Below are 14882 nucleotides of genomic sequence, written 5' to 3' on the forward strand. Positions count from 1 at the left end.
TCTCTTGCTTCTTTGACTAGTTTTATTGCTTCTGCTTCTGACATAACACTAACAAGTCCATCATCTACATAGAAGTTCTTCTGAATAAACTTGATTGTACTTGGAGAGAACTTGTCTTTACTTTCTGTGGCAAGATGTTTTAAACCAAAGTTGGCACAGCCAGGTGAAGAGGCAGCGCCGAAGAGATGAACCTTCATGCGGAACACAGATGGCGGAGCACTTAGATCACCATGCTCCCACCATAGGAAACGTAAGAAGTCCTGGTCTTGAGATGTTACATGGAACTGGTGAAACATACGTTCCACGTCACACATTACTGCGACTGAGCCCTTCCTGAACCTACAGAGTACTCCCACCAAAGTGTTTGTTAGGTCAGGCCCTGTAAGCAGGTGTTCGTTCAGTGAAGTGTCTTGATATTGTGCAGAAGCGTCAAAGACTACACGTATTTTGCCAGGCTTTTGAGGGTGGTACACCCCATGGTGGGGAATATACCAGGCAGGTGAATTACAGAGTTCTTTCTCTGGTACTTTCTCTGCATCTCCACGTCAAATAATGCCTTCCATGAATTTTACATCGTCTGTGTAGTACTTTTGGTCTTTTTTGAATCTGCGTTCGAGACTGCTTAAACGTTGCATTGCACTTGACATGTTATTGGGAAGATTTGGTCTTTCACCTTTGAAAGGCAGAGGCATTTCATAATGTCCATCCTGCTTCTGTTTGATTCCTTCTTGCAGCTTTGTTAAGAAGAGGAGATCTTCCTGTGAAATGCTGATCTCTTCCACTGCTCTTTCTGTAAAGTCTGATTCAAGTGCTTTGATTACATCTGGAAATGTCACTTTTTTATCTGTGTCTTACAAATGTAATGAACTTCTTTCTTTAACCCTTTGTCTGACTCAATCGCTGGTATTACTTGTCTTGCAATGATGCGGTGACTTACTCCAATCACATCACTGCCTGTATCACACGAATCACAATAACTTATTATGCTCCAGCCCAAATCTGTCTTCTGAGCATATGGTTGGTTTTCTTCACCACATATGACTTCTCTTGGCATTAAAGCTTGTGGGCAGTTGTACCCTAACAGGAGCCCTATTTCACAGTCCAATAGTGGAGCGATATGTTCAGTGAGATGCTTCAAATGTGGCCAGGCCCTGGCCGTATCTGGAGTAGGAATGTGACTGCGATTAGCAGGTATAAAGTCACGAGTGTAAACAACTGGCACTGTAACTTTCTTCTTGGAAAACACTCCTCTTACTTGTAGAGCTTCAAGCTTAGTGCATGGTACAGTTGTTTTCTTGGATGACATAGTAGACAGTTTAAGCTTCACTTGAGTTTTGGTTGTGTCCAAGTTGTTTGATACTTCGTTGAGAATGAATGATGAATCACTCTGGGTGTCTAGAAGAGCGTAGACAAGTACTTCTTTGCTTGGTTCACTTTGTGTGGATACATAAACAGGTACTATAGCAGATGTCTGTGTATTACTGCTTTCGTGTGTCACTCTATTGGATGTACTCTCATTGACAAGGTCTTGTGGCTGTATTACCTGTTGCTTGGTTTCTCTCTGTTCACTTACTTGTTGTTCACTTGTTTGTTTTTTAGGTTGTTCTTTCTTTGGCTCTTGTCTTTGTCTTTCTTCATGCAGGCATGTAGGATGGTGTTTTGAGCATGTGTTGCATATCATCCGGTAGCTGCAGTTCTTGGAGAGATGGCCACTATTCAAACAGCCAAAACATAGTCTTTCACTTTGAATGAACTTGACTCTTTCAGTGACTGGCTTCTCTGTGAACTTGCGACACTTGTGTCAACTGTGTCCTGTCTTCTTACAAAACACACAAGAACTTGTATGTCCTTCAGTAGAGTTAGTTGTGAATGTTTTCGCCGAATCTTGTTTTTTATGAAAAGGTGTGAGTTGAGGTTTTGCCTTGGATTTGTCACTGTCACTTTGTCTTATAGCTTGGTATGATGTAATGGGATTACATGCAATGCTTGCCTCCATTGACAGGAACGTTACAAAATAACTAAAACGTGGAAACTGTTTGTGCTCCAGCTGGTATTCTGTGGCTTTTCGGTTCCATCTGTTACTTAACCAGTCTGGGAGTTTAGCAGCAAGTCTTTGGTTTTCAATACCATCATTGAGGACATTCAGATTCTCATTGTTAGCCATTGCAGATTGACAGCTTAATAAAAAGTCCACAAACTTTATTAACTCTGCACTGTTCTTTCCTGTAATTTTTGGCCAGGAGTGTAACTTGTCTCTAAAGGCCTTAGCAATCAAACTGCTCACCATAACGTTCATGGAGCATTTTCCATGCTGCTTCATAAGAATCTTCAGAGCCAATAAGAAAGTAACCATCTAAGGCTTCCTTAACTGAGCCACCTACATACTTCTGTAGAAAAAATATCTTTTCTGCTGTGGGAATGTTCTTTCTCTCTATCAGTCTCAAAAGACGCTTTCCAATGCTTAAACTTAAGTGGATCTCCACTAAATACTGAAGGTTCTGGTATAGGTAGCCTATTGGCTGACATAGCTTCTGCTAAAACTCTTACAAGCTCACCTGTGCTCTCGTGAGTGATGCTTGCCTCTCTTGGTATCTGTGAAGGCTGAGAAACATTATTCTTAAGCTCTGTTACCTGTACATTTGCAGGGTTTATGTTGACATTTTCTTGTTTTACTGAAAAGTAGTAACCATCATAAACTTGTAGTTTTGCCTTTGCTGCATTGAGTCTTTTCAGATTTTCCAGTCTTTCAATTTCTCTTTTCAACTCTTCAACTGATTTTCTCCTTGCAGCACTTTCCTCTTGTTGTCTCCTTATCACAGTTGCTTTCTCTTGTTCTCTTTGTAACTTACGCTCAGTTTCCTCCTTCTCCTCTTGGAGGCGTTGTGACATTGCAGCAGCTTCTTGTTCTGCAGTTATACGTTTGTCTTCGTCTTCGAGCATTTGTACCTTTTCTCTTTTCTGAGAGCACACGATGCCTTTCACTTTTTCGCTGCTCTACTTGCACTGTTTCTTCTAAAGAGGTTTGTTCTACTTGCTCTACCTCTGCAGCTTGTTCTGCATTGGTTACTTCAGTTTGTGTTTCACGTGTGTCTGACATTTTGCTTTTCTTAAAACTTGTTACTTGATGAAAAATATTTTCTTAACTTGACTTGTGAATTTGGTTGCATTAATTCCCTTCTTGTTACCTTGTTTTGCTGTTGTTGTCTGGCTTCACACAGTTCCTTATTGTTTTTCCCTCCTTGTGTCACCTTTCCAAACATAAACTTTAATGTCTGGCTTCTGGACGTCTTGTGAGGAAGCAACAGATGAACGTGTGTCCATTAAACATGCAGCAGCTTGGTCCTTGATGTAATGACGCGATGTCACCACCAGGAGGCCGGGAATCATGCAGGTCCGAGTTCGACTATCACTTCTACCTCCGTCTTGCTTGATTTAGAGTCAATAAAAGAGTTCTTTCACTGATGGCATACTTGGACTTTATTTTTGGACTTGACTTGACATGACTTTATGAGGCACTTGTTGCCATCCATTTCACCATTGCCATTTATCAAAATAGCCACTTTAGCCACCTTAGCCACCGTCGAACTAAAAGGCACAAATAAAATACAATAAAGTACAAGTAATGCATAAAAATAAAGACAGACATAAACAAAAACGTACCTCGCTGATTGACCACACTTTGAGGCAGAAATGAGACGTTTTATATCTTTAAACTTATACTTTTAGCTGACCTCTCAGCGGCCACGCTTTACTTGTGCTGAGGGCGTGCATCATTATTAGCGCACCTATGGAACTCACCTAGCGAACAAAGGTTCCTACCAGGAAAATTCTCAAAAATATAAAATATTACCCTTAGCATAATAAATACTAAATTAGAGAAAAACTAAAAATATACAAACCAAAATAGCAGCAGTAAAAGGCAATATGTGTGGTTTAGATCAGATTGTGTTCTCTCAGTATCCTTACAGTGTTGTTTGTAAGCAAGATCAATTGCTGGGTCTTTTGTCTTAGTTCAAATTGAATTCGCAGCTGTTTAACTAGGCAATTCATTGCTCACCTTTCACAAGGCAAATATCACATCTAAAAAGCTCCATCCCTCCATCTGACAGAAAAGCTCTGCAAGAAATCAGGATATTCTGTAGAATCCACTTAGTGGGAAAACAGAGGAACAATATGCAACCTAAGTTCCAAAACCTTTACATATCTGTATAACATGTAATACTCTCTGTGTAACATGTAAACATCTCTGGGTAACATGTAAATGTCTGTGTGTAACATGTAATGCTCTCTCTGTAACATGTAAACATCTCTTTGTAACATGTAAACATCTCTGTGTAACATGTAAACATCTCTGTGTAACATGTAATGCTCTCGCTGTAACATGTAAACATCTCTGTGTAACATGTAAACATCTCTACGTAACATGTAAACATCTCTGTGTAACATGTAAACATCTCTGTGTAACATGTAATGCTCTCTCTGTAACATGTAAACATCTCTACATAACATGTAAACATGTCTGTGTAACATGTAAACATCTCTACCTAACATGTAAACATCTCTGTGTAACATGCAAACATCTCTACGTAACATGTAAACATCTCTGTGTAACATGTAAACGTCTATGTGTAACATGTAAACATCTCTGCATAACATGTAATACTCTCTCTGTAACATGTAAACATCTCTACAACATATAAATGTCACTGTATAACTAGCAAATCAGGTTCATTAGCAGCAGGTCAGTAACAACACTAGTTTAACTGGCAGCAGATTGGTTTATGAAAACAGAAATAAAAGTGGGAACTGGGAATACGAGGGACAGCAAAATGGACAAGATGACAGCTAAACAACAGAAGCCAGTATGTATGATTACTTAGAGGACTAATGTCGAGATGAGGAGCAGGTGGTCTAACTAACACACCATGTACAATGAAGGAATTAAGGAACAGCCTCTTCACAATAAAACAGGAAATAAAACAAACAATCTGTTGGGCCTTGAAGGATGTGACATTTTTCCTCAGGTGCATCCTGACTGATTAGTTGCAGCTGTTCCTCGTTCCAGCCTGGCTGATAAAACTGAGGACTGCTCTCCAGCCATTGCCAGTTCGTCTGCTTGACAGCGGTATTGTATGGCCAACCAGCGTTTGGTGTTGGTAGACTGAATAAGAGTCTAAAGAATCCTCCCTATCTTGTTTTCCAGTTTTCAGCCCTTCCTGCCTTCCAGTCTTCAGCCTGCCCCCCTGCCTTCCAGTCTTCAGCCTGCTCAACCTGCCCCCCTGCCTTCCAGTCTTCAGCCTGCTCAGCCTGCCCCCCTGCCTTCCAGTCTTCAGCCTGCTCAGCCTGCCCCCCTGCCTTCCAGTCTTCAGCCTGCTCAGCCTGCCCCCCTGCCTTCCAGTCTTCAGCCTGCTCAGCCTGCCCCCCTGCCTTCCAGTCTTCAGCCTGCTCAGCCTGCCCCCCTGCCTTCCAGTCTTCAGCCTGCTCAGCCTGCCCCCTGCCTTCCAGTCTTCAGCCTATCCAGCCTGCCCCCTGCCTTCCAGTTTTCAGCCAGTCCTTCACTGCCCCAACCAGTGACCAAAATAAAGGAATCGGGTTGAGAAGCATCTGTGTGCCTGACTTCTTGGAGTCTCTTTCCTACACTATTCCTTAACAGAACGAACTGGCCAAGAGGTTAAAATGGAGCCTTCGGAGACTCAACCCGGGGGACGTTCAGAGCCCCTTCAGCAGGCTCTGGCAAGTCAGGGACAGTTGTTGGGCCAGCATGACCAATTACTACGCTCTCTAATGGAATCCAACCAGTGTCTCACACAGAGTGTTGCATATTTGACTGACCACATCTCCAAACTGTCTGTGAACCTAACCTCTGCCTCTGTTTCTGCAGCTGCTTCCCCTCCAGTTCCTCAGCTGACCTCGCGGTCTACACCACAGGAGTCCTACATGCCAGATCCTGCACCTTATTCTGGTGATTTAGATAAGTGCAGAGGGTTTCTGCTTCAATGCAATATGGTTTTCCAGCAGCGACCACTGACATTTACCTCTGACCAGTCAAGGATTCTGTATATCATGGGTCTTTTACAAGGACGAGCTCTAGCTTGGGCTGAGGCTTTTGATGCTAGCCATACTGTCTCTCGCCTCTCACTAGATGAATTTCTCTCAGAGATAAGAAATGTGTTTGATCATCCAGACAGGAGCGGAGAGGCAGCAAGGCGACTGCTCCATCTGCGACAGGGATCACGGAGTGTGGCAGAATTTTCGGTGGAATTCCAGACACTGCCTATTGACTCTGAATGGAACGAGCCTGCCTTACAGGGAGTATTTCTGAATGCACTGTCCGAAAATCTCCAAGATGAGCTTGCACTTCGTGATTTGCCAGCCGATCTAAACCAAGTCATTTCTGTGGCTATTAAATTGGTTAATCGTCTTCGGGAGAGAAGACGTAACAGAGCAACCCACCCCCCTCAAAGAGACCCAGCCTTCCACCTCGCTGGTCATTCAAGAGCCCCTCTCCTGACCCAGGAGAGGGCAATACCATCAGTTACTGAGGAGCCCATGCAGGTGGGTCATACTCACCTTTCATCAGAGGAGAGAGAGAGATGATTTCGGGCGGGTGAGTGTCTGTACTGTGGACGACCAGGTTACCAGCCCCAATCGGCTTGTGTCGCCAAAAGGGAGAGCTCGTCAGTAAGAGTGGGGGTACTGACGAGCAGGCTTCCATCTGATCATGAACCTCCACTGCGTGTTTCGCTCCCTGCCACTCTGTCTAATCACCTGGTTTCTCTTTCTGTCTCTGCTCTGGTTGATTCCGGTGCTGAGGCTAATTTTATCGACCAAACCTTCGCAATTGAGTCAGGCCTCCCTATTACCCCTCTGGAACAAACTCAAATTGTCAAGGCACTGGATGGAAAGGTTATCAGTGAAGTCACGCATATCACTGCTCCCCTTTCTTTGTTGATTTCAGGAAACCATCAAGAGGAGATTGTGTTGTTTGTCCTGCCTTCTCCAAGTTCGTCTCTAGTGTTGGGTTTTCCATGGCTCAAGACCCACAATCCCCACATAGACTGGGAGACAGGCAGGATTAAGGCTTGGAGCCAACTCTGTTATTCTTCCTGTCTGCATGCTGCCAACCCAGGAACTTGTGCCCCTAAACCACCTGAAGCTCCTGATATATCCCGAGTCCCTGATGTCTATCATGATCTCAGTGAAGTATTCAGTAAGGAGAGAGCGTTGTCATTACCTCCACACCGGCCGTATGATATTGCTATGGAGCTGTTGCCTGGTGCCCCCTTGCCCACTAGCAGGCTCTACAATCTGTCTCGTCCAGAGCGAGCTGCTATGGAGACTTACATCCAAGATTCCTTGGCTGCCGGTATAATCCGCCCATCATCCTCTCCTTTGGGAGCAGGTTTCTTTTTCGTCAAAAAGAAAGACGGATCCCTACGCCCCTGTATTGACTACAGAGGTCTCAATGCCATCACAGTAAAGAACAAGTACCCTCTTCCATTGCTCAGTTCAGCATTTGAAATCCTAGATGGAGCTCAGAAATTCACGAAATTGGACCTTAGGAATGCATATCATCTTGTCCGCATTCGTGATGGAGATGAGTGGAAAACAGCATTCAACACACCTTTGGGGCACTTTGAGTATCTGGTTATGCCCTTTGGGTTAACCAATGCACCAGCTGTTTTTCTGGGTCTAGTGAATGACATCTTGAGGGACTTCCTGAATCGTTTTGTGTCTGAGCATGAAATCCATGTTCGCAAGGTTCTACAACGACTCCTCGAAAATAAACTCTTCGTGAAGGCCGAGAAGTGTGAGTTCCATGTGAACACGGTTGGGTTTCTTGGTCATATCATCCAAAAAGGACAGTTTATGGCTGACCCCTCCAAGATTCAGGCAGTTGCTGACTGGCCAACTCCAGAGAATAGGAAACAACTTCAGCGCTTCCTGGGTTTCTCAAATTTCTACAGACGCTTCATCAAGAACTTCAGTAGTATTGCTGCCCCACTTACTAGACTGACTTCAACTAAGGTTCAGTTTTCCTGGAACCCAGAGGCTGAGGAGGCCTTTCAGGTATTGAAGCGCCATTTTGTCTCTGCCCCCATTCTTGCACAACCTGATCCGGCCCGACAGTTCATCCTCGAGGTGGATGCCTCTGAAGTGGGGGTTGGGGCTGTACTTTCTCAACGGGCGGAATCCGATGGAAGACTCCATCCTTGTGCCTCTTATTCCCGCCATCTAACTTCAGCCGAACAGAATTACGACGTTGGAAACCGTGAGTTGCTGGCTATAAAACTTGCCTTGGAGGAATGGCGTCATTGGCTGGAGGGGGCAAAACATTCGTTCATAGTGTGGACTGATCACAAAAATCTGTCTTACCTGCGAACAGCTAAGCGTCTAAACTCCCGACAGGCCCCTTGGTCCCTGTTCTTTGACAGATTTGACTTCACAATTTCTTACCGACCTGGGTCTCGTAATATTAAACCCGATGCCTTGTCCCGTTTGCATTCAGCTGTAGAACAAATAACTGAGACCATCTTACCTGCTTCACGGATTGTGGCTGCTCTCACTTGGGACCTGGAGACCAAGATCAGGCAGGCTCAACGAGAAGAACCAGATCCTGGAGGGGGACCCCCTGGCAAACTGTTTGTCCCATCTCAAATGAATGCTCATCACATTGTTCTGGTTTATGAATAACAAGATTGTTAAAAATAAAAATTCTTTTTCTTCATTGACTGTAGCTGATCCTTCCCTTCAAGCTATTCTAAATAGGATGTAATAAATCTCTCCTCTCCCCCGAGATGTGCTTAAACGCCCCCCTTGATAAATGTATGCCTTCATCCATGCCCAAATGTATTCTCTTAGAAACGATGAATAGTTACAAGTGGTGGTAAAAGAGGTGGGGACATATAAACGGGAGGAAAAGGACCATTTTCTCATACAGATGGATTTGACAGATTGTCTTCTTGGAGGAACAGCCAACAGTCAATGAAATGCATCAAGAGATGTTACATTAACCTTAGACAGGAGGTGGGAATGGACGAAGAGAGGAAAGAGAAGAAGAAAGAGAAATCTATTTCACTGTCATTTGTCTTGTCTTGTCTTGATGTTCTCCTTGAGTTTGGCTCCTATAATTCCCTCTCACCATGGTACATACTGACTGGAATCGTTCTCCGTCTCTCAGCCTCCTTTTTCTTCTCTTCCAGCTCTTCTTCCATGTCTTTCTGATTTCTGGCCACTTCCCAGCCCAGCTTTTTATTCCCCAGGGTTTCCCAAGGCTCAGTAATGGAAAGAACTTCATCAATGTTTGTGAATCTATTTTTTTTTTAAAAGTATAAATTTCAATTTGAGAACTTCATGATGTGTTGTATTAAGAAATAACTAAGAAAGGGGTCCATATTGCTTGATTCTGTGCTTTTTAGAGGCAGGATTACACCTTGAAGTGTTCATACCTCTGCATGCCTTGCAGAAACATGTAAGAGCCTGTCAGTCTTCCAAAGATTGGATGGAAAACAGCAGTGCTTTTCTTTTTACAGATGTTCTGTCGGGTCTGATCTTAAAGCAGGTTGGTGTGGGACAGGCTGGCTGTATCCTCTGGCTCATGAATAATATGGGATTCTCCACCCAAAACCACTTTATTTCCACTCAAAAACACCTTCATTGCCACCCCAAAATCACTTCATTTCTCTCCAAAACCACTTTTTTTTCTACCCAAAACCCACTTCATTTCCACCCAGAATCAATTAATTTCCACCCCAAAACCACTTCATTTCCACACCAAAAACAACTTTTCCACAGTAATACTGTAGATTTACAAGAATTCCATTTACACTAAGACTGTTTGCTACATAGATTCTCTTTATTATTTATTTTACGTTGTCCAGCTCTTAATTTTTGATACCAATATCAACCAAGACACATACGGATGGAGTCCGTCCCCAGAATATAAGGGAAAAAAAAGAAAGAAAGAAAACCAAAACCTAAATGATTTCAGGCAAATGAGACGACATCATTTGACACCAGTTTGGACATCTTGGTTCCTTCTTGCATAACCATCACTTCACAGCCATAGCAAACTTCATGTCTGGAGAAATAAATCCAAATCAAAGACATGTGGATGAGTCCACTTACAAGCTAGTTATGCCACAAGTGACGACGCTGTGAGATTGTGCCATTAGGTCTTCCAACAGATGTCTACTTTACGTTCAAGTTGGCTGAGAAATGCAGAAGTCATGGGATTTATAGCGAGTTGTCCAAAACAAACAAAAATAACAAATACTATACATGACACTGTGTGTATATATATATATATATATATATATATATATATATATATATATATATATATATATATATATATATACATATATATATATATATATATATATATATATATACATATATTGACATGTTAAGAAGGAGTAGACTATGCAGAGCTGAGGATCACTGATCTACAGTGTACATTTTCTTCCTCTAGTGCAACATTTGTGAGACAAACACAACATTTGAAAATGTCCATGAAGCTTGCTGATCATCAACCCTTTTTATTTTCACTGCTGCTGATGAGAAACGCATCAGTCGGGATCCATCATAACGATTCCCCGGACCACGATCTGATGTGTTCGACGGGTATTTTCTCTCCTTTCTACACCTGAAGAAGTGGAACTGAGTAAATCTTTTTTTCTGTCAGAGCTTTAAATGGCAACATATTGATCCTTATGCGCATATATCTCCTACACGTTCCAGATGGCAGCTCGCTGGTTGTGTTTTCTTATTGTTATAAGATGCACAGACTGCAGTCTCCTCATTTCCTGAGAACTTTATGGATGTACGTGATTTGCACTAAACAGCCCGCATCTCCGGGTCCTGATGATGTTTTGCCCACAACTGTCTCATGATTGATCTCTCCAGTCCTTGCTTTCTAACCTATATTAGACAAAAGATAGATTTGTGGCTGCATAACGCTAATCTGTGAAGTTTGACGGTTTCTATGCAGCTTCATCCAAATGTAATTATGATTTTTTTTTATTTATTTATTGTGTTTTCATGACTTATTAACAAATTACATGGTTAACGATTCTCTCTAAGGTCACAATCTCGCCCACTGAGATAGAATTATGTCTAAATTATAACCAATGAATATTAATTACATGTCACTCCATGAAAAAAGTCATACATGATATTTCCCAGTAATTTATCCATACATATGAAATGTGCAACTCATTGTATTGAATTAAATTTAATAAAATATAGCTTTTTTTTTCATTTTCTTACTTTCTTCTCCAACATGTTTTGTTTTTTTGTTCAACAATTTGATGAATTTGGTTTTGTAAATTTAGTTGTACAATAATGCCAAAAGCCAGGGAGATTGTTGATATGGTTCCATAAATGCATCGTTGGTTTAGTTTATTCTCACTTCCAATATCTGGAACAAACATGAAGCTCTGCTGAAGCTTTTTTTGCTAATAAGGAACAATTTGATTTTGAAGTCATCCTGGGGTTCAGAGGTCTGATGGGAGGATAATACTCTCACTGAATAGTCATAAGAAATGATTTTAGTTCTTTTAAAAGTTTCTTGACTTGATGTTTTTGTAATTGTCATATTGAACGTGGGATCTTCGTTCTTGATGGTAACATTACCTGTCTGCAAGTGTCTTGACATAGACAAAGTCTTTTGGCTCTGAAAACACCAACATGTAATGTTTACTTTAATGTTTCTATCCAGCAGGGCCTTCTTCAGGACACTTTACTTGTCTTCCACAAGGGACTGATTACTGTGTTTTATAATGCTGGTAACACTGATTTCCTTAACTTATTTTCCTGATAGGTAAGTCTGGCAACATTGTTTTTTCCATAATTATATTTATGTATGCATCAGGCATGATATTAACCCACATGTACTAGTTGTGTTTTCCCAACTTTAACAGCATTGAGCCTGAAATCTGACCCATTTCGATTTCAGGTAAACACATATGATGCTAGCTGTTGGTGTTTGTGATGTGGACATGTGAAATAATTTGAGTAGAAGTTAATAATGTGTGTTGAAATGCTTATTCTGGACATGTTTTTGATGTTACATTTATGTCTAATCATGTTTTTCTGACAAAGCTTGACTGATAACTGGGACTGTCTGTGTCTCTGAGTTGAGACACAGATTTGTGCAGCAATGTGTTCCAGTCTGGGATCATGCTGTGTTTGTAAAGAACTGAATTATAAACACTGTTGAATGACCTATTTTTTCCTTCATTGTCATGTCTTCACACATCTCACAAGGGGGGATAATACCTAATAATACAAATTACTTTCATTTACACTTATTCCACATGTAATCTCTCTCCTGCTGCAGAGCAGACTACATGTACTATTCGTTGTTTTGTACTACTCATTCTCATCTACTACTCAATCTCATGTACTTCTCATTCGCATGCATGATTTCTTACTACTACAGTAGCTGATTTCACATACTATGATGTCTTAGGATCTTTGTCACTTCCACCTCTGTCTGAGCGGGTGTTTTCTGTGGATGTAGGTGATTTATTAGTGGGCTTTGCTTTTCTTTCCAGTGACCAGCTGGTGGAAATACTGTGAAAGTATAAGGTTGAGACTGGGCAGTGGATTTGATGTTGCTACCAATGCCAGCACTGCTTTCACTGGTTTCTTTGCTTTTGAGTTGGGAGTCACCAGTAGGCTAGTCTTTGATAGGTTTGGTTCGGACTTCAGGTCAGGGGAGCAGCCCAAATCCTACCTGGCTGGGTTGCAGTCTTTTCCCCTTCTTTTGTTTTTTTTTGGCCAGTGCTCCATTTCCTTTGTTGTTTTGCTTCCATAACACAACATAGTTGTTGCCTGGTGGTGGTGTCATATATGTTGTGCTTCTGTAGTGACTGTGACATATTTGGGGGCTTGTCCGGGATATGAACCCTGGGCTTCTTGTATTTAAGGACAATAGCAACATTCTTTGAAATGTACCAGACCCAAGCCATGCAACTTATCTTAGTTTAAACCATTTCATCTACCCAAGAACATCAGATCACAGAACTTAGAACACACACACACACACACACACACACACACACACACACACAGAGTCAGAGCACATTCTCATCAGCAGAGAAGCTGAATGAACTCCATAAGGTTGTGTTCTATTTAAGAGAAATATGTGAATTGGTGTTTGAGACGCTTCACTCCTCAGGAGTGACAATGGAGCTCTGCTGTAAATGAAAAATCTGTATAAACTGAACGTTTTTAGTTTTGTTATTTATTTATTTATTGATTTGCCTTTTGACTATGTAGCTCTCCTGTGCAGAAGTATATAATCAATCTTTGCTTAAGTGAACTTTTCTCAGTTGTTTTAAGTTTTTCACCTCAGAATGACTTCTGGACCAAAACGCAGATAAACAATCATAATCATTTTTTAAGTATTAAGTGCAGCCAATCAACAGAGTTTTATGGATGAGTCAGACTCGATAAAGAAAACTTTATCGGCCTACTGTGAAAATGCATGGCCAAACTCTTGGCATAAAAAGAAACCACAGACACAGACCAGACCTGAATATAAAGAATTTAAAGTCTATGTACACAATACTAAATGACAGACAGGAGTTCAGGCTTCTAGCTAGATGGAAAGCAATACAGATTCACAAAGCACTGACACAAAAGAGACCTTTTTAGGTCAAAGACTTTTCCACTCTAGAATTCCATAGCTACACAATGCAGTGGTGGAATAAAAGGTGGTCCTGAATCATATTGGTCTGAACCATTAGCCTGTTGTGCTAGTCTGGAGCAACAGCACCAGCATGATCTGGCAAACTGTGAAGCTCATGGCAGGCTGAAGCATTTGCATTAAGTTCTGCCTCTTCCATTAGTCTGTTTCTACATGAGGATCAGCAGATAAAGAATAAAGTCTAGTGTGACTTTTGCACCCCTCAAAAGCTTAAATGCATCTCATTACAGCCATATTTTCTGAAGATCTCTTCAAGAGTCTTGAAGTCTGAAACTAATAAATCTAAATCAAATAACAACTTCACATCTGTCCGTATATGTCGGTCAACATGGTTTCATGTCTGCAAGGAAAGGATCTGCCTTTGTTTGTGTCTGAAGTGTGTCGGCAATTTTTCCAAGTGACAAAGAAGAGCCCCTCTACATGAAAAAAAAAAAAAAAAGATATTACCCTATGTGAGGTGTTTTAAGTCATTTTTGACCAAAAAAAAATTACAATGTTTAAAGAAATTTTTTAAAAATACTCATTTTAAAAACAGTTGCCTACAAGTGTTTTTCATCCCAGCTAAATAATACTGTAAGTTAAAGCTAAAAATAAATAATTTAATAAATCAAAAGCACAGGTTACTGTGCAGTACCCCTTTTAAAGTAGATTTCAACCTTGTGTGATACCGCATCTCTTCAGTGAGTTGATTAAGGAATGCCCTTTTCAGAGACCTAAAGAGACTATGTATATACTCCCACAGCTCATATTGCAGCCTCCCACACCTCTGGAACTTCTCTTCCTGTTTCACAGTGATTAGATTAGACAGCTTTTCCTGAGTGATCCTTTAATTCCCACACACCCAAAGACAACAGCAGCAAAGTACACTGAAAAGGTCAAAAGACTCAGGGCCTTATGATTCCCTTAAACCTCCTAAGCTTCTAATATCCTCTCTATTCCAACTAATGAAAATACTCCTTCTATAGTTGGAACTGTGAACAGTGGGATTTAATCCATATGTTTTTTCTTAATCTTCAATCTTACAACTCTCAGTGCTACTTGCTTTGAGACAGCTGTCTTCATCATTTCTGCAACCTAGCAACAAAAAATGTAGACACACTAGTATATAAGCTCATTTAACACAGAAGCTGTCAGTATGCCACCAAGATTACTCGCCTACCGTTTC

This window comes from Telmatherina bonti, assembly GCF_933228915.1.
Source record: "Telmatherina bonti genome assembly, chromosome: 20".
Lineage (NCBI taxonomy): Eukaryota > Metazoa > Chordata > Actinopteri > Atheriniformes > Telmatherinidae > Telmatherina > Telmatherina bonti.